Genomic DNA, 24,370 nt, shown 5'->3' with positions numbered 1-24,370 from the left:
TGGGGGCTTGTACACGACTGGGGATCGTCTCTTTGGCTCCCAAATCTTATCAAACAAACCTTGGCTGGAGTATGGTGAAGAATGGATATAAAATGAAGCGCATGTTTTTCTTGGGAAAGACAGCCCAGCAGGGGGTCCATTGACTCACAGGATCTCGTATCATATTTGCAAAGGGATGGCGATGATTATATAACATAATGTAATAACACAGAATAATGATAAAGCTCTTTAGCTCCAAAAACTCTTTTTAAAAAAGTACACCTATTACATTGAGTGAGTAGTAAGAATTATTTCCAGGGGCCATGTCAGAGAAACTGGTTCTTGTCCTAGTTTTCCAAAGAAATACATTGCTCAGGGGCTTAGCTTCTTAGTTTTTCAAAAAGATGTAACAGTTCACGTTGTTTTAGTGAGGGTGTCTTTGGGGTCATCCGAAGAAACCACTCTTTTTGCTGATGGAGTATTTGAGATAAATTACATATTAGAAATAAAGTCCTTTGGGTTACTTTGAAGGAAATTTCAACACACATTCAAAGTATTTTACCAAGGCACTGAAAAGACGAGCCGAAAGTTCAAGGTCATATGCTGTCAAATTTTAATAGGTCACTCCTAAAACCCTAGCTCTTCTTTAGTAATTGACTAGCTCCTAGGGTGCTTGTGCCAGGATCTCCCCCCTCGAGCTGCCCTGCGTTGCCCTGTCCCCCTGTCTCCACACACACCCTCCTTGCCTCTGCCTTTGCTTCAGATGCCCACACACGGAAACAAGTCCACTGTCAGCATAGCCAACAAATCATTCCTACGCACTGAGAATTGGGCAGGGGTGATTTCTCTCATTGATTTCCCCTCGCCCAGCTCTGCCTCATGGACCTGGATTCCAGCAGTCCTCCCCCCCCCACCCCGCCCATGTGATAAGCAGAATGTGGAGCTTCACCTGCTCGCATAGACACTGCCGTGCTGGCTTCAGATGACAGAAGCAGATCGCCTGCAGGGCTTCCCAAAAATTCACAAAGAAAGCAAGACAGATGGGCAAGCAGGAACGGCCAGGGGACAATTAGAGGAGAAAGCAGCACAGGGAACAGCTCAGTACATACCTGGGGGAAAGTTGCAGGCAGGTCCCTCTTCCTCTGTGCGCCTCCTTCCCCTGCAGGCTTCGGCCCCATTGAGGTGTTTAGAGCATGGGTTGTTATTATTATTATTTTTTTTTTTCAGAGCTGGCAGTGTTGGCTTGCATTTCTATGCCTTCTTGTCAGAATTCTCTCAAGGAAACAGCAGCTGGTGAGCTCAGAAATGTCAGTCAGAATCTTGGCCTAGTTTGGGGCCTTGAAGATTCTTACAGAAAGTTAAAAAGGTTTCTGGGCCAGTGTCTCCTTTGGGTTTTCTTTCTCCTGCTTCTCACCTTTTCCATCTTCTTTTTTTTTTTCATTTTTTTCATTTTTTTTTTTTTTTTTTTTACCTCAGTAGCTAGCTACTTAAATTGCCTGCCTGTGTCTTTACTGATGGTCCCCTCCTGGGTATGGCTGTGGGGCTTCTTCAGCCTAACAGCCTGGTGATTTTTGAAGCATTTAACTGGTACCTGTACTCTTATTACTTATTTTGTCTCCTTACTTATTCCCTGTTTTCTTTCCTTTTACCCTTATCTTTCAAATCCCTATCCTAGCCATCTTTGTCTTTTGGTATATATATATATATATATACCCCCTGCCCCGATGAACTGTCATCTCTCCCCGGGCTCTGTCCATTCATCTGTCTTTTGCACAGGTCTGTCCTTTATTGTTGCTTTCTCTCCTTTTGGGTCCTGTTTAGCTGAGATCTTGCCCCCCATCTCCTCACCCCTCCTCCTGCTCCTTGCCAGCCTCACACTCTGCCTTCTCTTGTCCCTGCTCTCCAAGCGAGCCTCCCCCTTTTGTACTCCCCAGCCCTCTGCCCACCCCCAGCACACTCTCCACCTGTTTGTGTCTTTTAAGGGCCTTGGTCATGTCCATGCCTTCTGTCCACCTCAATCACCCCAGTGACGGGCCTCTGAAAGCCGTTAAATTACACCTCTTCAGCTGTCCCATGGCAAGGAGAAATGTCCTTTGCTAAATCCCTTTGCAGATAGGCAAATCTATATTAATGCTTCAGTTAATGGAATATACTGAAATGAGGCATGTATTATTTTAAGGAGTGAGAATATTCTTCTTTTTTTTTTTTCAAGTGAATGAATCCCTATCCTTTGATACTGGGTTTCTTTTAGGCTATGTCAATATATACCACTTCAGATACAATCATTTCAGTTTGTTTCTAACTTGTTTTGGTCATCTTTCAAAGGGGAGGATGGCTGTAGTAGAGCTATAGAAAAAATGGCTAATTTCTGGCTTGACTAGATTCAATAATTTATGTTTAGTGAATGTCTGCTAATCTTGGTGTACTGTGCTGAGCCCTGGAAATGCAAAGACATATCCATGTTCCCTTCCTTGGGAGGCTTAAATAGGTTCTTTTGGAGCTAGAACCTATATCTAGAAAAATATACAAAAAAAAAAGAATATGATAATTGCAAAGTGATAGTACAAAAAATAAGTATTATTAGCATTTAGAGGCAGATATTGTTAAGTGGTGAACCAGGTAGTGACAGCTTAACAGAGGACATGTGGTTTCAGCTGTGTCCTAAAGATAGGGAGGCCTTACATACCTGGAGGGGTGACAGAAAGCCTTTCCTAGATGGGGGAACAGCTAGAGCAAAGGCATGGAAACTGGAATGTCCAGAGTGCTCCAGAAATACTAATTAACCTGTGGCTGGATCCAGTGCTTTGTAGAGGGGTGACCCTGGGGAAGGCCTTGGGCACAAAGCAGCCATGTTGAGGAAATATACTCATAGTAGGAAATCTCTCTCTCTCTCTCTTTTTTTTAAAGAGTCCTTTGGACCACACATTCATAGGTAACCTAATTTTAAAAGAGTAATGCTATGTTGGTATGATATCTACAAATTAAACAAATATAAATTTGGATTCTTTGATAATCATCATCTGGAAAATCATGGTCTGAAATCTGTTGCTATTGAATATGGAGATAAATAAACATTCTATCTCCAAATTCTTTTTCTTATTTAATTCTGGCATTTGTTATGAAGGTCTGCTGTTGAAACTGCTCATCCCACTCATTCACAGTCTGTCTCCAGTTCTATCTTTTTCATATAGCTTGTCCCGAATGCTAGTTAACACCATCTTTCCTCTTTCTGAAGACTCCATCCAACCTGGCTGGGTTAAGTTATTTGCTATAGGTCTATATACACTTTACCATGCCATTATACTGTTTTTTTTTTTTCCTTTTAAGATTTTATTTATTTATTTGAGAGAGTGAGAGTGTGTGCAAGCTCACACACTGGGGGTAGGGGCAGAGGGAGAGGGAGAAGCAGACTCCTCACTGGACAGGGAGCCTGGTGGGGCTGGATCCCAGGGTCCTGGGATCACCACCTGAGTTGAAGGCAGATGCTTAACTGATTGAGCCATCTAGGCGCCCCACCATTATATTGTTTTAAAATTTGTTTTACAATTTTTTTTTGTGTTTGTGTAAGTCTTGAATTCACAAGACTATAAGCTCCTGGAAGTCAGATTTATACTCATTTTAATTTCTTGCCTTGTCTTTAGTACAAGGCACACAGTGGGCTCCCAATAAATGTTAAGTAAACCATGTAAAGAGGTTTGCTAAAATTCTACAACAGATTATAAACCCACCAGCCACCCCATTGATAGGTAGACAAACATCTTTTTAATGTTGTATCAATCTTTCAGTTTCTCCGAGATTTATCTAGGATCAAAGAGGGAAGTGATTTTAGGTGAGGAATTCTGACTTCTCTGATAAAGTGCTACTTTTGTTTCCTTAAAATCTTCAACAAACCAGATCGTTGTTTTTGTTTTTGTTTTTGTTATAACGTGGGACTCAATCCACAGTCTCCAGGATCACACCCTGGGCCAAAGGTTGTGCTAAACTGCTGAGCCACCCGTGCTACCCAACCAGATTGTTTTTTTAACCAGGAAAATCGATGAGCGAAGTAGAGACTGGAGTGAGGGGTGACTAGGGTCTTTTGCCGACATCTTTCCTAATGAGATGCTCTTCCCTGTGGAAATCTCCAGAAGCCAGGAAAAGGGTAAAATTAAAGCTGGTCTGAGCAAGATTGTATTCAAAATTAATCTTGAAAATAATCCCATTTACCTCATTTAATACAGGAAGACACCAAGACTCAGTTAGCAGAGACTTGCCCTCCATCACAGAATGAGCACCTCTTGACTGCTAGGTCAGTGCTCTTTGTATCGCATCCTGACTGCCTCCTATTTGGTAGAGAGCCCTTGAAGAGGTCCCCTCCCAAGCTCCCCCCACCCCCACAGGGTGACACTGGGACAGGGCAGTGGTGGCAGAGGCAATACTCAGACTGACCTGTTTCTGACTGCAGGGTACCTCTTAGAGCCCTCCAACAGTGAGCAGAAATGAGGGGAAACCCCACAACCGTGGAAAGAGTGTTCCATGTTAAACATGGGTCCAGTGCTTTGAGTGGGATCAGCTACTGAATTTCATAAGGATGATAATAATAATAATGAAATCATGGGATGATAATAATAAATCCTTTGAGATGCTGCCAGAACTACATATCACAAGCTTTAGATGCCAATGGGCAGCTGCCTGGCTAAATGTGGTCCCCAGTTGTCAAGGAGAGACCCACCCCGATATGGGAGAAACAAATCAACAAGGGTGTGCAGGGCACACACAGGGCAAAGCCACTTGGAGGTGAAGATTTCAATTTAGACACCACTCCTTAAGGAATTAGCAATTTGAAAATGTGCTCAAAATGTCAAGTTTGACAGAGAGGCATTTATGACTCCATGAACTGGCTTGCATGGATCTGAGATCAAATAAAGTATCGGGTGCCCCAGTTGATTATCTTGTTTTCAACCAAACAATTGACAGTTGTCAGCATTGAAGAGGCTGGACACACATGAAGGTGGTGTTGGCAGTCAAGTTCTGTTAACTTTTTTGTTTCCAAGATGGTTTGATTTCCTCAAATGTAGAAGATAGGACTTTGTTACTTTCTGTGTGATTGCTAGAAATTCCTGAATCTCACCTCAATTTCTTCATCTAAAAAATTGATGTAATAATATCTGAATTACTTCCCTCGTTAGGTTTGTTGGGAGGAATAAATGAAGTAGCTTATTTGCTATGAGATATCCCAAAGTGGTTCTTGGTTGGTTGGCTTTGGTCATATTGGGGTGGGTAAATATTCAGCAGTATGATAAAGGTAAGTTTGAATTTCATTCGATGGTGGATGGAATTGATGGGGTGGGGGTGGGGGGTAGGTTGCTTTGAAGCATTTGTCCATAAATGTTTATTCTAAGAGGAGAATATCTAGTATAATCTTCTCCTTTTGTACTAAAGGAATAAAGTCCTGACTGAGTCTTGGAGTGATTTTGTCCCCCCCTCCATGTTGTTCATGGAATAAGCATCAGAGCTAGGGTCAGAACCCAGGCCCAGATCTTGGGCTCCTGATTCATAATGTTACAGCGTCTGCCAGGTTTGTTCAAGTGAGACCAAAAGAGATAAACACTTATGAGAATTATCTGTCAGTGAAATAATACTACATAAATGTGAAGTGTTATTTTAATGAAATGTGTCCCCCCAAATCCCTGTACTGCAGACAATTACTCTTTGCCCTGGGTAAAGGCAGAAATGTGGGGCCTTGGACACCAGCTGTTCCCCAGGAGGTTTTCCCAGCTGCTGCTAGGGCCAGCTCTGTGGTGGAGGAGCTCAGCAGTGGGGGATTCCAAGAGTGCAGATTCTATATAGGATGGAGCCAAAGCAGGTCAAAGGCAGAACAGTTGAAGCTGTTTGCAAACAGGTGGGAACAATGGAACATTCATTTGGTTAGATGTGCCCTTAAATCAACACAAAGGTTATCCCAGTTGCTTGGTTTGGGAAGACACTGCATATAGTGTTTAAAGGCTTTCTCCTTGTTTCCTTTTTCATTTCCTTCTTTCCTTCCTTCCTTCCTTCCTTCCTTCCTTCCTTCCTTCCTTCCTTCCTTCCTTCCTTCCTTCCTTCCTTCCTTCCTTTCTTCCTTCCTTCCTTCCTTCCTTCCTCTTTCCTTCCTTCCTTCCTTCCTTCCTTCCTTCCTTCCTTCCTTCCTTCCTTCCTTCCTTCCTTCCTTCCTCCCTCCCTCCCTCTCTCCCTCCCTCTTCCTTCCTCCTTACTTCCTTTTCCCTCTTCCTTTCTCCCCTTTCTCCCTCTTCTTTTCTTCCCTTCCTTCCTCTCTCCTTTGTCTCTCTTCTCCTTTTCCTAATGTTTATAAATTTAACATTTGAGGCTTGATCAGAACTTAAAAGAAACTATAAAGGCGATTTCACTCTCTTTAGCTTACAAAGGGATGTTAAATGAAAGTTGACTACCAGTCATTGATTTTCCCCCCTGTTTTATAATATGTGATTTCAATGCAGAAAATTTTTTTTTAAAGATTTTATTTATTTATTCATGAGAGACACACAGAGAGAAGAAGAGGCACAGGCAGAGAGAGAGAAGCAGGTTCCTCAAGGGGAGCCCGATGTGGGACTTGATCCCAGAACTCCAGGAGCATGCCCTGAGCTGAAGGCAGATGTTCAACCACTGAGCCACTCAGGCACTCTAGAAAAAAATTTTTTTTGTTTTGTTACATATAAAGGAAACTAAGTTCTATCAGGCTTTTGGCCTGGGACAGCTCCATGCCTTCCCACATGTTTTCTCATTTAATCCTCACAAAACTGTTTACCCCAAAGACATGTTAAACTCCCTAACGGCAGAGTTCTTTATCTTTCATATTCTGTCCTGGCTTTCAGCATTTAGAGTATTATTTTATTTATTTATTTTTTTAAGACTTAAAAAAAAGGTTTTATTTATTTATTTGACAGAAAGAGAGAGAGAGAGAGAGAGAGAGAGAGAGAGAGAGAGAGAGAGAACGAGTAGGGGGGAGAGGGGCAGAGGGAGAGGAAGAAGCAGGTTCTCCGCTGAGCAGGGAGCCAGATGCAGGGCTCCATCCTAGGACTCTGAGCAGAAGGCAGACACTTAACCCATTGAGCTACCCAGGCACCCTTAAGTTATTATTTTTAAAAATGTAACCTATGTCATTTTTATCCATGCACCAGTTAAAATAATTTTGAAAAAAGACATTTTCTCAAACACATTTTAAAATTTATATTTGGGGTTTTAAATGATAATTACTTAAAAGACTCAATTTTTGGCCTATTATACATACTTATATTTTAAATTCAAATAGTATATCATTATTTTAAGTGTATCCAGTGAAACCTAATCCATAGCAATTTGACACTCATCATCTCTCACTAAAGGAATACAAAAGTAAGCTCTTTGAAGCAGTTGAAATTTGGTAATATTCATTCTCTTTCCCTGAAACCTGTTACCTTATTTTATTTGTTAACAACACATTTTATCCTAATGCAGTGCATTATGTTTGAAAATATTTTATTTATTACTCTATCAGATTTTGCTTATTGGTACAAAGCTTGAAATTAAAGTAAACATAAAAAATATTTATTGGAAATATATCTCATGAAATTGATAGGGCTTTAAAAACTTTCCAAACATTTCCATGAGTTCATCTATCCCTGATGGATATTACCAATTGTTGGGGGGAGGTTTGGCATTGACTCTCTTTTATTTTTCCACCTATATTTATGAATATTGAGAGTACTTGATTGCATAACCAAGAAAATGGGAGGGGAAGGAATTTTATGATGGCAATTTCTCAAAATTCTTTGATCCGCACTTGAGTTTTATGCCAGATATTATGCAGTATTCTATTATAAGAATTATGATTCATGATCCTTCACTCACAACTTGCTGAGGTACTCCTTCAATTTTGTTGAAAGCTAGAAAATGGGACCTATACCATTTGCAGAAGAACCTGTTACCCAATTATGAGAGTATTCTGTTGGGAGAGGCAGTCTGCTTGGGCCCTGAGTGTTCCTGAATATTCTTGCGGGGTCTGCAAAGAATGCAAGGCTCCTGCTGCTTTATATCTGGGCCATTTCTCAGGACAGTGAGCAACCTTGAGATGAAGTAACAACTCTCCCCAGATAAAGAGCAGGCTTGCTTCTGCTTGCTATAAGAGTGTTGAATCCCCCAGGCTTCGTGTGATACAAACCCACAGTGTACACAGCATGCACCTAAGTCCACCCACTGACGTGCATTCCCTCCACGAGATTTGGAGGACACCGGAAACCAATGCAAACCAACCAAGCTCATGCTTCTCACTGTGCTGAGGGTATCAAAGGTCATAACCTCTGACCATCAAGTTTCATGTCTTTTGTCTGCTTCCATGAAACCCTCACAGATTAGTTCATTAACTTTTAAGTACGGTAAAATCCCAGATCCTTCACAGACCCTGACATATTTATGTTTTTAATTTCTGGGAACACTACCAAAGAAGACATTATCATGGCTCATTGAATGACTCTTAATTATAGTAGTTACTGTTTCACATGGAGGCAGCCTGATGACTATAATACAATCAAAGTGTTGGGAAAAATAATCTAAATATTGTTAAGTTTAGTACACACTTGTCAATGCCATAGTTTTGAAAAACTCTTTGCAAATTTTATCATGTATTTTGAATATACAGTCCTTAAAAATTGGGAACCGTAAAAAGAAAATTGGAGCCATAGATTTAATTCATTCAAGTTTTAGGAGTCTCTGCCATTATAATCTATTGGCAAAACCAGCCTTTCTAGTCAAACCAATCAGTTAAGATAAACTTACTCAATGTGACCTACCTGTCTTTATTTTTTCAATACAAATAAACAAGTTAATATGCCTTTCTGGGGCACCCATTTTATTTCTGAACACAACAATAAACCATCTCAAACAGCTCAAATTGGTATTATCTCAAACATCTCAGGAAGACAGAATTCAATGCCCCTAACTTCACACCATTCGTTATCCGGGAGATCAGCATCCAATGCTATCCAAAATTCTGGAAGAATTCAGATTCAACCATTTGGTAAGTCAAGCTTGTTCATGAATAAAACAAGGTTTCATTAAGTTTTAAAGCATAGATCTGAGCAATGAAGCCCCTGTTGTGCCTGGGCATTGCAGAGACTCTAAAGGTAGACATTCTTATTCATTCTCCCCAAAGAAAGCCCAAATCAACGCAAATAAAAGGAGGGAAATTTGAAAAATTACATCTTCAGTTACAAACCTAGAAAAGCCTTTGCGTGCTGTAGCATTTAACAGGATTGTTAAATACAATGTTGTTTCTTTTGCTGGAATGGTGGACGTATATTATTAATTGAAAATGGTTGGAACTGTCCTTCGGTTTACCAATCTGTAAGGCAAATATTTTTTATCTCCTTCAATTTTCAACATAATCTGCTGAATGGCTTTTCAGTGAATTACCATTATATCTGAATAGAGAATCAGTTTAATTGTAGGAATGCTATTCCTTGAATTCTGGAACCATGCGCTCACCTGCCTGCTGAATATCTTCCTCCTCATTTCCAACAGATATTGCAAACTTGAGATCTCTAGAACTGAACTAATTTTCAATTCTAAACTCATTTTTCATCTTCAGCCTTACTGATCTCTGTTGACAGCAACTCCATCCTTCTAGTTGCTTGGGCCAAAATCCATCCTGGGAGTCATCCTAGAATCCTATTTTCATTTTTATCCCAAGTCCAAATTATCAGGCAATCCTATAGGCTGGACTTCAAAATATATTCAGAATCTGGTCATTTCCCCCAACTTCCACAATCTCTGTCCTGTTCTGAGACACTGTCTTTTTTTTTGCCTAAATTAATGCAGGGCAGCCCGGGTGGCTCAGCGATATAGCGCCCCCTTCAGCCCAGGGTGTGATCCTGGGGTTCCGGGATCGAGTCCCACGTCGGGCTCCCTGCATGGGCCCTGCTTCTCCCTCTGCCTGTGTCTCTGCCTCTCTCTCTCTCTCTGTGTCTCTCATGAATAAATAAATAAAATCTTTAAAAAAAGTAATTAATGCAGTAGCCTCCTAACTATTCTTGCTGCTTCTGCCTGTGCCCCTCTACAGTTTATTCTTAACACAGCAGCCCAAGGGATCATTTAAAAACATACATCCGGGCAGCCCAGGTGGGTCAGCCGTTTAGCGCGCCTTCAGCCCAGGGTGTGATCCTGGAGACCCGTGATTGAGTCCCACGTCGGGCTCCCTGCATGAAGTCTGCCTGTGTCTCTGCCTCTCTATCACTCTCTCTCTCTCTGATGAATAAATAAATAAAATCTTTAAAAATAAATAAAAACATACAAGCAAAAAATAATAAAAACATTTTGCCCATCCTCCACCTAATGCCCTGAAATGGTGCCCATTCACCCAGAATAAAAGTCATTATCTTTACCGTGGCCTACAAGATCCTCCTACATGATTCCCCCCTACCCTTAATCCCCTGACCTCATTCCCTACTATCCTTCCTTTTTGACTTCTCCTCTCACCACTGACTAGCCGCCTTGATGCTTCATCTGCACCCCAAGGGTTCTCCCATTGGGAGGGGTCTTCATTCTCACTACTTCCTCTGCCTGAACTGAATTCCACAAATATTCATATGGCTGACCCATTCACCTTCTTCAAGCTTCTGTTCACTTGTCACTTCAATGAGGCCTACACTGAGAGTGCTATTTGAAATTGCTACCCATATTTCTTGGCTTAGCATGCCCAATTCCCCTTTATACCTTTGGCAGGCTGCCTCAAAGATAGCCCCTGCGATCCTCACCTCCAGGTATTCAGGCACTTGGGTAATCTCTTTCCTTCAAGTAACTTGTTCCTAACTAATAGACTATGGCCAAGTTGAGGAAATGTCACTTCCATGATAGGATTATATACAATTTTAACTTCTATCCTGCTAGCAAATTTTTTGATTGCCCTCTTGACTTGCACATTTTGATGTCAGAAGCTGCTCTGTGGGAGAAGTGTGTGTGTGGCAAGGAAGTGAGGAGCCTCCATCAGCAGCCAGATAGTAACTGATGATCACAATCAAACAATCTGCAAGCAACTGAGTGCTGCCAACAACTGCTGAGGAACCTCAAAATTGGATCTTTCTCTGGTCAAGCCTTCAGATGAGACCACAGACCCTGTACTCTTTGATTGCAGCCTCATGGCAGACGTGAAGCAGAGGGTCCAACTAAGTTGTGCCTGGATTCCTGATCCACAGAAACTTTGAGATAAAAAATTTGTTCTTTTAAGCCACTAAATTTTGGGAGTAATCTGTTACTTAAATAACAAATATATCCTCTGTACCTTTCCCTGCTAGAATATAAGCTCCAGGGCAGAAATATTTGTTTTATTACTAATGTATCCTAATTACTCTGAATAGTGCTTGGAACATAGTAAGTTCTTGTATTTTTTTGATGAATAAATGAATGAATCATTGAACTAATGAATGATATCTTGGTGTCTAGCTATTAAAAATTTCGTCAACTTTCTAGCTGTCACCACAGTATACCAAGAATTAGAACTTTTTCAACAATCATGTAACACTTTCCATATTTTGCAATGAACAGTGCTAATTTGTAATAGGTTATACAAAGTTGACTTTGATGACTATTTGAAAATGTTAAAGTCATTTACATTTTTGCCAATGCCCTTAGTTTTCATCAACAAAAAATGTGTAGTTTTAGTTTTCAAATCCGGATGTTTGAAAAGAAGAGACTGCAAGATAAGTTTGTACCACCCTTAATCTCTAGAGTCACAAATTCCCCATCAAGAGCAGTGTATTTTTTAATAATAGGGGATCAGAGAGGACATTAAGATAAAATTGGCATCACCAGTCTACTTTATATCTAAATTCAACACATCCACATATTGGCCCAAGTGCCCATTTCTTATGTTATACTTTGCAGTGACAGAATTATATCAAGGAAAGAAAGAGAGGCAGCTCTATGACAGTTTCATAGGGCCTTGATTGAAGCAGGTTTTGCAGATTTCTAATATTTCAAATGCCCCCCCCTTTTTTGGTCATCTTTGAGTTTTTTTTTTTTTTTTTCCAACTCAGGAAAATTTGCCCTAGGAAGAATCAGGTGGAATTAAATACATGATGTCTTTTTGTTGAGTGCAAAATATCAGGCTCTGAAAGTAGTATAAGAGAATTGGACCAAGGTGGTAAGAAGAAATGAGATTTAGCAGAGTATATGTAGGAGCCAAGGATCTGGGAGTAGTTTCCTAGAACTTTCTATATCCATGTATCTGTTAGGAGATCTTTGTTTACATCCATTTCCAGCACTCTGATCTAATCAACTGAAGAGGGTTTGCTTGGGGTTAGGGTGGGGGCCAGAACGGTTGAGGAACCAAGTGGCTGTTTTCATAGTACTCTAGGCTGACTGCCTTCAAATGAAAGGCTTACCCTATTGTGGCATGGAGCTAAATGAAGAAAATGTTAATCATTCTCATAGCATTTGAGAGTCACAGATTTTATAGAATTAAATATATTTGCATCTAAAAATGGAGAAATAAGTTCACTCCAGTAGAAAAAAATGTCTAAGGGTACAAAAGCAGGCAGAAGTCTAAATAAGAGGGAAAGTCCAAGTGACTAATTTTTCCTTTTTTCTTTGTTTTAAAATGTTTTATTTATTTATTCATTTTAGAAAGAGAGAGAGAGAGAATGCATGGTGGGGAGGGGCAGAGAGAGAGAGAGAGAGAGAGAATCCTAAGCAGACTCCACACTGAGTGTGGAATCCGATGTAGGGCTCAGTCTCACAACCCTGATATCATGCCCTGAGCAGAAATCAAGAGTTGAGTGTTTAACTGGCTGAGCCACCCAGCCACTCCTGCATTTTTCAATCACAATCAAAAGTTGACTTTATTCATAATGTCAGATTGTCTTCCACTGTTTTGAATTATACTTTTTATTTCAGTAACAGAATGATAGTTTCACATATCACTAACGCCTCCTGCGAGAGTTGTCACATAAGTATAAACAAGCCACATTTCTATCTTTCTAATTTTATTAATATTTAATGTATGTATGATGAACAAAAATTAAGTTTGGAGAATGGTTTGGTCAGAGGGGTATATAAATTGTACACAAGGCAGTATGGCACCCATTTCTTAATCTGTAGTTCTCAAGGATCTGTCAGTAGTATCTGGCAGAGGCCTTTGGTAGCTGGAGCACTTATTTGTGAATAAACAAACAAATACATAAAAATCTCCCTGGGGAGTCTCAGAAATTTTGACATACTTGGGGGAGAATCATCAGAAGTTAAAGTCCTGATGAGCACATAGGTAAGGGCAAGGCACATGACATTTGGGTTCATGACACCTCATTTGTCATTACATTCCAATGTGTGTGGCTGTCCAGTGAAAACTCAAGTTACAGACAAAAATCTTAGTTCTTGTTGAGTGGCAACTGTTGAAACCCCTTCCTTCTTCTCTCTCAGCTGCTTCTGAGTTACCACATCCCACACTCCTCCCCCACTCTTTCCACAAGTGGCTAGGGCTGAAAAGTACCATTTTGGCAATGATTTGGGGGTGAAGTAAACCTTTTTCGTGTTGATTTTTTTCTCAACACAAAATCTATCATCCCCTGTCTCAGGCCTCTGATAGACCTAGTTGAGATGGAGTCCCAGACCTCTTGAAAATCATTTCAAGGAGAAATGAGGGAGTGGTTCTTACAGCAGCAATAGGAAAATGACTAGTACAGCCTGCCTGCCCTTACTCCATTGACAGAAACCAACACTCCCACTTGTTCCCCAGACTTGCTCTGCCCTTAATGCTCAAGACCAGTAAGTTGCCTAGTTAATGTTTAAAACAAAAACCTGTTCAACAGAAAGAAATTCTCCCAAAGGGCGAAAGGCCTTCATGCAGAAACTCCCTTCAAAGTCTTTCCTGGGCAAAGAACACTAGATGTATAATCTCAAATAACTTTTGATGAGATGGAATTTTAGTTTCTCAGGGAAGAATATTATTAGAGTTTAGGTCAGGAAAAACAAGATTCTGAGTAAAAGCCTAGAATTTCTGTGCAAGGGGAGGGGGGTACTGAGAAGATTAGTGGACCCTAGACATCAGTGTGTTCAGAAGAGGGTCTTGGGCCCTTTGAAAACAAATCACCAGATTGGCCATGAGTTGGGTCTACAGAACAACTGGATGTTCAATGGAGAAGTCAGTCAAATAGATTCTGAGAAAGGCCATCTTCTCTGCTCTTTTGTGATACACAAATCATTAACTAGCTCCAACCACACTGGAAGAATGTTTGGGAATTTTATCAACTGTGGTTAATGTGGGCAGCAAGAAAAAAAATACCCAAGTAAATATTTGACATTCAGCCTGTGATCTGAGGAGAGGAGGCAATGGAGGATCCTACTAAAATAAATGGTATTTTATTTTTAATTGCTTGATAAGAATGAAAGAACATTGTGAGAACATGTAAAGTCTATAGGCCTTCATCCTCAGCTTGGAGTGCCTTAACAGACCCCTCATGAGCATTCTTACTTCCCTATTCTGCTAGGAGTTAGATATAGTCCCCTAAGGGATTATACATGACTGGGGTATATCAAAGATCGACCCCACAGCTGGACAAATAAATAGTTATTTGAGGACTTTTTCCTGTAGGATCACATTTCCACCTATGCCGTATCTAGAGAGTAGATAGGTAGGGCTTGTATGCATAGAAAGGATGATAGCTAAAATATGAATTCTTTATTTTGTCCATGGATATATCCTAAATGCTTAGAACATCTCTGTGTTAAATGAATGGCTCTATTCATATGATGAGATGGATAGCCTACCAAGACCAGCACAGTTTCTAATGCATAGGTGCTTCTTAACAGTAGTTGCTTTCCTAGAACAATGCTCTTGTATCTTTCAGGTCATGGCTCCTTTGCCCCTCATCTTAGCCTTTTCCCACTAAAAAATCAATGAAAGGGTGACTCTACCCCCTTTCCTTCCTTCCTTCCTTCCTTCCTTCCTTCCTTCCTTCCTCCCTCCCTCCCTCCCTCCCTCCCTCCCTCTCTCTCTCTCTCTTTCTTTCTTTCTTTTCTTTCTTTCTTTCTTTTAAAAATATTTTATTTATTTATTTATTTATTTATTTATTTATTTATTTATTTATGAGAGACACACAGAGAGAGGCAGAGATATAGGCAGAGGGAGAAGCAAACTCCTTGCAGGGAGCCTGATGAAGGACTTGATCCCAGGAACCTGGGATCACACCCTGAACCGAAGGCAGATGCTCAACCACTGAGCCGGTCAGGTACCCACCCCTTCTTTTCTTCTTTTCTAACTGATAGCATTCCTGCTCTCTGTCTTAAGGTAGTTGCCCCAATCCCTGCATATATACCCAACCCAAAAGGGAACCACCTTTATAGTTTTACAATGAAGAAAGGGGGAAAAAAAAACCCCACAACTCTATCAGGATACTTGCCCCTGTGAAGTCTGAGTGTTCTCTTCTGTGTGCTCTTATCCTTCATTGCATTTCTAAAGGTGCTTAGGGAACAGAGATGCTACTTATGGAGTGTTTTATAGGGTAGAAGAAGTGAAAAATCTTTATTTCTAAGGAATAATACTTGGCTTAGTATCAGTCACGTTGATATGTCATGTATATATCCCATGCTGGTACAGAATTCAGGAACAGGAAAGAAGAGAGAAATTATAAACTGGGAGAAAATATTTGTAACATGTATATCATCTGAGAAGTAAAATATCCACAATATGTAAAGAGCTCCTATAAATCAATATCATAGTAAAGATTACAGGGTAAAAACAGACAAAGGTTATTTTATTGGTCACTTCCTAGCAGGAAATAATGGCTTACTCAAAGATTTCAGTTAAGAAGTTTAATGAAGGGACTGTATACAGAGATAATACCAGAATTGAGGACAAAAGTAATGGTACTAGCAAGATTAGGAAGCCATTACCACTCCTAGCTCTGGAGGCATAAGGGGAAGGAAAGGTTTTTTGAAGCTTGGAGAGAGCTGGGGTTTCCTGCAGGTTCTGGGTCCTGGATCTGAGCCTGAGCAGACATGCAAGGCAGGGCATAGAAAGGTAAAGAAAGGGTCTGTGGTGGGGCTGGAGGAACAAAGAATAAGCAGGATAGTCATAAACAGAAACCCACAGTTTAAATATAAATATGTAATAAATATTTAATTTATTTAAAACTCAACCTTGTTAATGAGCAGTGAAATATAATTTTAACAATAAGATACTATTTTCTCACATCAGACTGGGAAAATTGAAATAAAGTATTTAATTTAGTTGGTGAGGATGGAAAGAAGTCAGAACTCTCATAAATTATTGGTGGCATAAATTGATAGTTGTTTTGGAAAGTAATTTGGCAGTAATTATCCATGTAAAAAATACTCTGACCAAGCTACCCAACTTCTAGAAGCAGCTTACCCCCTGAGAGTGTATTAAATTGTTGTGTTCAGAAGGAGACCCCATCCCTGCCCCACTCCATTCCTGGAGACTATAGTCTCTGAGGGAGGATAGCCATTTCTCACTCATTGTTCACAGCTTGTGTCTCAAAGATGTAGTTTAGCAAATATTTATGGAGTGTCTACTTTGTGCTAAGTTCTTTACCAGGCACTCAGGATAGAAAGGGAATACACACGGCTCCTCTCTTGGAGGGCTTATGATCAAGTAGATAAGAAGGTTACATAAACAGATAATTTGAATAGGAAGTGCTAAAAGGGGACACCTGGTTGGCTCTGTGGTTGAGCATCTGCCTTCAGCTCAGGGTGTGATCCAGAGTCCTGGGATCAAGTCCCATATCGGGCTCCCCTTGAGGAGCTTATTTCTTCCTCTTCCTATGTCTCTGCATCTCTCTCTGTGAATAAATAAATAAATAAAATCTTTAAAAAAATAAAGTGCTAAAAGAGGAAACAGACATATTCACAGAATAATATCAAAACAAAGAGGTGGAAGAGTGTTACTTACATGGAATATGTCCTCAGAGAAGTTACACATTTCTATTGAGTTTTGAGAGACAAGCAAGATTTACCCAGGTGAATAAGGGATCAAAGGCACTCCAAAACGAGGGGAGAGCATGAACAAGGCATAAAAGCAGGAAACAGAAGAGTATGTTGGAGAGACAGAAAGTCAGCTTAGTACAGACTAAGATGGAGTAATAGGGGTCAGACTTACCCTCCCACCTTTAAGAAACAAAACACCAGACAAAATATATAAAGCGTGGTTTTCAGAACACCAGATATCAGGTCATGGACAGTGATCTCTGAGAGATGGAAACAAATGAGGCTTGTTTTAAGATTTCCTCAGCTTACTGCTTAGAGTCAGGCACCAGGCTGTAGTGCAGGGACAGGGAGCCCAACTGGAGCCCAGCCGACTCTGAGATGAGGACACAGTGCTAAGAATCCTAGGAGACCAAGCCCAATTTCACTGGAAATTACAAAACACTGCTGAAAGAAATTAAAAGGGATTGGATAAATGGACAGGTATGCTTTGTTTATGTGTTGGAAGACTCTGTGTTTTTTAGATATTAATTCTCCCCAGATTAATCCATAGATTCAGTGCAATCCCTCCAAAATACCTGCAAATAGAGATCCCAATAGAAAACAACAAGTTGATTCTAAAATTCACAAAAGTGAAGTCATAACAACTTTGAAAAAGAAGAAAGTTGGAGACCTGGCACTGCTTGACGTACCTATAATATACCTATAATACTCCCTACACAATAAAGACTTACTATATAACCATAATAATCAAGACAGCGTGGTATCTGGCATTAACACAGACATTGGAACAGAATAGAGAGGTTGGAAATAAACTATATGTATTTAGGACTGATTTTTGACAAAGGTGTAAAGGCAATTGAGTGGAGAAAGGATAGTATTTCAGTGGTGCTAGGACAGAATGGATCATAAGCCTAGATTTAATATTTAAAACTACACAACTTGCAGAAGAAAACATAGAAGAAAATCTCTGTGACTTTGGGTTATAAAAAGATTTCTTAGATACAGTACCAAAAGGACAACCCATAAAAGGAAAAAAAAAAGATAAATTAGGCTTTATCAAAATTAAACCCTTTTTTTTTAGAACCCACTGTAAGAGAATGAAAAGTAAAGACATAGATTGGGAAAAATATTTGCAAATTTTTATATCTCATAAAGAACTTCTATTCAGAATACCTATAGAATTCTCAAAATTCAACAATAAAAAAACAAACAATGCCTCCTACCACCCCCTCAAAGTGGACAAAAGATTTGAAAAGAATTTAAATTTGAATTTATTGAAGCAGATTTATGGATGACAAGCACATGAAAAGATGTTCAATCTTAACAGTTATTAGGGAGTTGCAAAATAAAACCATAATGAGATATCTATTAGAATGTTTGAAATAAGAGAAGACTGACCATATCAAATATGGGTGAAAGTGTGAAGGAAATAGAACTTAAACATTGTTGGTAGGAATTTAGTACAACCACTTTAGAAAACAATTTGATAATTTCTTAAAAAGTTAGACATATACCTACCATGTGATCCAGCTATTCCACTTCTAGGATAAGAGAAAAGAAAGCATATGTCATTATAAGGTGTTTTCAGGTGCTATGATAGTCTTTAAATTCTTTACTCTTTTTTGTTCTTTCCAATTTTTACCAGAAAAGTGGTGGATGGCTGCAATGAGCATAGCATGTCTTTCTGACTTTTCTGGTTTGGGAGGAATGTGGAGAATAGGTAGACTAAATTAATTTGCTCATTCATTTAAGAAATGCTGTGTGCCCATTTTGCTACCTGCTGGTTGGGAATACAGGCAGGTAAAGGGAAAATTATGACAGTCTAGTAGGTGTGGAGACCATGGGAGTGGAGAGCACCAGGCATGAACATAGCAGGGCTATTAGACCTCAGCAGGACAGGGAAGTAACAGGCAAGTAGGAATCAGCCAGTGACAGAGAAGAGGATAGTCAGGCAAAGTCCTAATGGGGAATGCACAGGTGCCATTTTGGATTTCAACCTGGAATTCAACCTGAGGGCTCTAAGGGGTTGTTAAAGGGTTGGAAGTGGGGAAAGCCACTATCTTATGTGTGCTTAGAAAGAACACACCGCCTCAGGGTGACAAGGGTAGAAAGGAGACAAGGCTTGGGGAAGTGAGCGTAGTTAGGAGGTAGGCAATGAGGGTAATTTAGGCAGAAGGTGATGGTATCCACATGAGGGAATGGCTGTGGGATGGTGAGAGGTGGCTGGGTTGGAGAGACAGAGGTCTTGGCTACTATAAGGCAGTTGGAGGGGAGGGAGAAATTCATGAAGACACCCATTTGGGATGGGAGTTGTGAGGGCAGATTATGGGTTCAGTTCTAGCATGGTGTGATGATATCCAGTAGGACACATGATAAATAGTTTGAGTCATAAGAGAAAGAGAACATTGTTGAAGATGAATGTTTAGGAATTAGTAAATCTTCACTGTACCATAGGCAAGGAAATTGACTGGAAATTGACAAGTTTTTTTTTTAATTTTTTTAAAATTTTTTAATTTATTTATGATAGACACACAGTGAGAGAGACAGGCAGAGACACAGGCAGAGGAAGAAGCAGGCTCCGTGCACCAGGAGCCTGACGTGGGATTCGATCCTGGGTCTCCAGGATCACGCCCTGGGCCAAAGGCAGGCGCTAAACCGCTGCGCCACCCAGGGATCCCGAAATTGACAAGTTTTAAACGACCAGTATACTGTTCTCTTTGGAAATCAATGCTGAATATCTAGTGTAAGGGCTTTAGCCATGCAGGAAGCAATGACTTTCTGTGAAAGGCCCAAGAAAGAGTTATAGTGGTAGTCTCTGAAGAACAGCTCATCCCATCTATTGTTTAGATACTCTATTTGAACGGTATGGGAGGGAGGGATTGGAGAAGGATTTTTTTTTTCCTTTAAAAGTTTTAATGGCCAGGAAATGGTATAGAATAACTGCCAAGTCACATAAATTAACTTTTTTGTTCAGTTTGTGATCCTGGAAAGAACACTCAAACAGCCAATGCAAACTGCATGGGAATTTCATCAGTGGTCGTCTGGGCATGTGACTGAGCGTGGGCCATGGACCAATCTTTACATGGTCCAGAAAAAAAGGCGGCTGCCATGTTTGGCAGGCTTCAGCTCTCCCTCTATCTCAGGGTTCGGCTCTGGTCTTGGTCTTGAGTGATAGGGATTCTCCGGTAAAGGCTGATCTGTTTTCACTTTGGTGACCTTGGACAGCTCTCCCAGGTCAGGTGGTACCCAGCCCGGTTTGTCCAGCACATACTCAGCTGGCAGGTATTGACTTCTGACAAATGATGTTGACAAACTAATAGAGGATCGCGGGGGTGAGGCTGATAATGTTTCAGGCAGTCACAAAAAGAAACATACAAACAAGACCACCAAAACAAAAGAAGCTTTAACAAACTCAAGAAAAAGCTGCTTTTTATTCATTAATTTTGTCGGCTGTTTCTGTATGTTTGCAACCAAGAAGTAGCAAATGTGAAAAATTTAAGAAAATGTTATATAATTAAAGCAGATCAAGGGGAAAAAACTATCCATTGAGATAAAAAAAAAAAAGTTCCACTCAGAGGCACATCTTCCATGCATTTGTGTCAAAATAAACCAAGATGTGGGTAGCACTATCTATGCCACTGAACGGTGTAAGTCCATCTTCTTAGCTTCTTCCTGACCATGGCTGCAGAAAGCCAAGTTCATACTCCATGCTATTTGATGCTAGAGTGGAGAGGGAGAGACCCATTAATCTCACATGTAGAACATCTGCTGTCCTTATGATGGGGGTAGCTGGGAGCACACCTCCTAAGCCCCCACAGATATAGGAGGTCTGCATGGGGCTGAGCTGATGGCTGAAACCAAAGAAGTCCCAAACCTGTTGTCAAAGCAGCTGCACGAGCCATAAATTGCTTGCAGAAGCAGACCCAGTGGCTTTCTAAGGGCAGAGAGTGAAACGGGAGCAGCTATGATTGAGATAGATTTCTCTTTGGTTTTCTTATCCAGCTCAGAGCTACAGAATTCCAGGTTCCTTCTTGGAGACAAAAAAATCCATAGGCTGTATTTTCCTATAGATTCCCTAAGTCAGGCTTGTTTTCACCATCACCCTGGTGAGTAGTTCCACCACTGGGCTGATTACCATTTCCAAGAGAGCATTGAAGAGCCTTCTCATTGTGAGGTCAATAACAGAGCATCCCTTCTCTGGGCCCTGCAGGGGCTCCTTATCATATTGATCTTTATGATGTCATACATATGTTTTTACAAATGAAGAAGAGCAATCCTGTAAATTTATCTCTACTTCATTTTCTTCCCTGGCAGATTACAAATAAAGATCTTGGCCATCCAAGTGGGGTCTCATACCTATCTCTATGAGGGCCACACATCATACATAAATTGTGTGTTTTTATGTAAGGTGTGTATGTGTGTGTGTGTGTGTGTGTGTGTGTGTGTGTGTGTTGAGGAGGGATGGCTTATTCATACGTTTTAATTTTATTTTTATTTTTTCACATTAACATTAAACTAAGAATAGTTTATTAATCCTCTCGTGAAAAAATCTGCACAATCACCACAGATAAAGCCACTGCAGAATCTTTACTCCTTCTGTTTCCAATCTCCAGCTCACTTCTTTTTACCAGCACCAACATTGGCTTTTGCAGTCCCCCTGACTTTCTTCATTCTATTCTTGCATTCCTTTCACTGTTTTCTTGACATCTTTTTCTTCTCATTTAGGTCATGTCTTGCAAGTCTATGTTTGGGTTCATTTTTTTTTTTTTTTGCATAATCCAAGGAATCATAAATCATGCCAAAGCCAGTTGTCTTGCCATCACCAAAATGGGTTCTGAATCCAAATGCAAATATGACATCTGGTCTGGTCTTATACATTTTGGCTAGTTTTTCCCAAATTTCTATCTTAGGTACTGTCACTTTTCCAGGATGAAGAATATCAATAACCATCTGTTTCTGCTGAAGTAGTCAGTTGGTCATGAACTTCCTGATTCGGGTAGTTACTGTGTCATTCATGATGGCAGCCGAACTTCAAGCAGCTGGAGAAGAAAAAAGCCATACATTTGAATTTTAATGAGTGTTTTAGTTTATTTCCTGTTACTGAAGAGTTTTAAAGAAAGGAGACATATAGAAACTCGCACTGGTCATGAAAACTATAAGGGCAGCAATCTTGCATCTTACATAATTCCTTGGCTCCTTTTCCTTCTGTCCTTCCTTCCTTCTTTCCTACCTTCCTCCAACAAGCTACTAAGTAGTCCCCATGTGCCTATTATAATCCTAGGTGCTGTGGATATTGAAATGAATTAGGAGACTTTCCTATCCTTGAAGAATTGTCTACACTTGTGTATTGAGAGCATTCCCTAAATCCAGAAGGAGGCTTATTTTGTGTGTCAATGACCAATAACCAGCTGCCTATTACATTGGTGCTGCTGCCAATCCACCCTCTTGGACCTGTATTTGGAGTTCTTTCCCAGTTGAGCTAATTGTTTTGAGGTGATCCGTCCGTACTCTAGCATCCGGTTCCTGGTGACTAAGGACACTCTTCTCCCCTGTGACTGGCCACAGCTGGAGGCACAATCTGTGGTTATGGAGGTAGGAAAATGAACTGGAATACAACCTTGGGAACTTGAAATTAATTAGGACAACGCCTGAACACAGTGTGATGGCCCTTGTTGAGAATCAATTTCTTTCTCTCCTGCATCATCTATTTGTGCCATACAAGTGTGCTCCAAGATCACCACTAGCAACAGCAAAAACCTGTCATAGAGGCATCTCCATGTGTATACACCTAATCTCAGTTGGTCCACTTGAGACCCCCTGAGCGCCAACCCTATTCCCCCACGTGGTCCCATTTCTGCTCCAACAAGATGAAAGAGACTATCATGAACCAGGAGAAACTCGCCAAACCGGAAGCACAAGTGTGCATTGGTGGGAAAGGAACTGCTCGCCGATAGAAGAAGGTGATTCATAGAACAGCTACAGCAGATGATAAAAAAAACCTTCAGTTTTCCCTAAAGAAGTTAGGGGTAAACAATATCTCTAGTATTGAAGAAGTGAATATGTTCACAAACCAAGGAACAGTGATCCACTTTAACAACCCTAAAGTTCAGGCATCGCTGGCAGCGAACACTTTCACCATTACAGGGCAGGCTGGGACAAAGCAGTGGACAGAAATGCTACCCGGTATCTTAAACCAGCTTGGTGCAGACAGTTTGACTAGTTCAAGAAGACTGGCTGAAGCTCTGCCCAAACAATCTATGGATGGAAAAGCACCACTTGCTACCGGAGAGGATGATGATGACGAAGTTCCAGATCTTGTGGAGAATTTTGATGAAGCTTCCAAGAATGAAGGAAACTGAAGTGAGTCAACTTCTGAAGAAGATAAAACTTAAAGAAGTTACTGGGAGCTCCTATTTTATATTATGACTGCTTTATAAAATTTTGTTCATGGATCTGATAAAATCTAGATCTCTAATATTTTTAAGCCCAAGCCTCTTGGACACTGAAACTCTTTTCAGTTTTTGCTTATACACAATTCATTCTTTGCAGCTAATTAAGCTGAAGAAGCCTGGGAAAAAAATTTGAAACAAGATTAATAAAGTTCTTTGCCTAGGAAAAAAACCCTCCAAAACCTGTCATAGCAAAACTTCTTGAAAAAGATGTCTTTTGCCTCCTTCCCATGTTTTTACCTCTTATTCTCTTCTCTTCTTAGCAGTTGGACTTTTTTCCTCTCTGCAGTGAAACTCTTGCAAGGTCACTAATGATATTTACCCTGCCAAATTCAACTATTGCTTTCTAGATCCCATTCTGGCTTCTCTGCAGCCACCATTCACTTGCTTACTCACTGCCTCTTCTCAGTTACTATGTCAGCTCTTTCTTTTTTGCTTGGTCTAAAAATATTAGAGTACCCTGCTGACCCCTAACTCTTCTCTAGTTGTAATATCTCTCTTTTTTTTAAAAAAGTTTTATTTATTTATTAGAGAGAGAGCATGAGTGTTGAGGTGGGGTAGGGGGGAGGAGCAGAGTGAGAGGGAGAAGCAGGCTCCCCTCTGAGCAGGGAGCCCAATGCAGGGCTTGATCCCAGGAGCTCAAGATCATAACCTAAGCCAAAGGCAGACATTTAATTGGCAGAGCCACCCAGGTGCCCCTGTAGTAATCTCTCTTGGGGGTAATCCTGTATAGCCCTGTGCCTTGACCAGTATTCATCTATACAGATGACCCCAGATTTACCTCTCCCCAACTTTCTACCTCATATATCCCACTTCCCACTTGACTTGTCCATTTGGATGTCAAAGAAGTATCTCAGATTTAACATGGCCAAATTGTAACTCTTAACACTCTATTTTATATTTTTCCCTTTCTCTTCTCCACCTCGGGAGATAACATTCAGTAGTTTAGGCCCCAAATCCAGGTTGGTGTCATCTTTGCTTTATCTTTTTCT

The 24,370-nt window shown here is 40.4% G+C and overlaps 1 long non-coding RNA gene and 2 pseudogenes across 1 annotated transcript; 1 reads left to right on the top strand and 2 right to left on the bottom strand.

The window, feature by feature from the left end:
- Positions 1 to 19,819: 19,819 nt before the first annotated feature.
- Positions 19,820 to 21,060, bottom strand: LOC125752213 (uncharacterized). The gene is made up of 2 exons (XR_007401175.1): positions 20,804 to 21,060; positions 19,820 to 20,649 (listed from the first exon to the last, which is right to left on the bottom strand). It is a non-coding gene; the product is annotated as an uncharacterized LOC125752213 (long non-coding RNA).
- Positions 21,061 to 21,529: 469 nt separating this feature from the next.
- LOC112641208 (40S ribosomal protein S24-like) lies at positions 21,530 to 21,945 on the bottom strand (annotated as a pseudogene).
- Positions 21,946 to 22,791: 846 nt separating this feature from the next.
- On the top strand, positions 22,792 to 23,538 carry LOC112641207 (transcription factor BTF3-like; annotated as a pseudogene).
- Positions 23,539 to 24,370: the final 832 nt, after the last annotated feature.

The sequence above is a fragment of the Canis lupus genome, chromosome 12, assembly GCF_003254725.2.
Source record: "Canis lupus dingo isolate Sandy chromosome 12, ASM325472v2, whole genome shotgun sequence".
Taxonomy (NCBI): Eukaryota; Metazoa; Chordata; class Mammalia; order Carnivora; family Canidae; genus Canis; species Canis lupus.
This window is presented reverse-complemented; position numbering and strand designations above follow the sequence as displayed.